Source organism: Etheostoma cragini, unplaced genomic scaffold (assembly GCF_013103735.1).
Source record: "Etheostoma cragini isolate CJK2018 unplaced genomic scaffold, CSU_Ecrag_1.0 ScbMSFa_259, whole genome shotgun sequence".
Classification (NCBI taxonomy): domain Eukaryota; kingdom Metazoa; phylum Chordata; class Actinopteri; order Perciformes; family Percidae; genus Etheostoma; species Etheostoma cragini.
Window position 1 is genome coordinate 54,861 of NW_023266767.1, and position 241 is coordinate 55,101.

Sequence of the window (241 nt, forward strand, 5' to 3'; positions counted from 1 at the left end):
GTCAATGAGGTTTGTCTGAACACTGTAAATTTGCGTCATCTTACTGGCACGTGCTTTAACTTCCTGATTACAGTATCATAACTGTTTATGTTTTTCTACAGTATAATACCCTTATTGTAACTTAGTTTTACAGTAGTAAAAATACCCTTATTGTAACTTAGTTTTACAGTTTAAAGAACTCCACAGTGGCAAAGCCCCAGGGATTGATTAAATTCGTTGAGAAATATTGTAAGGAGAGGCT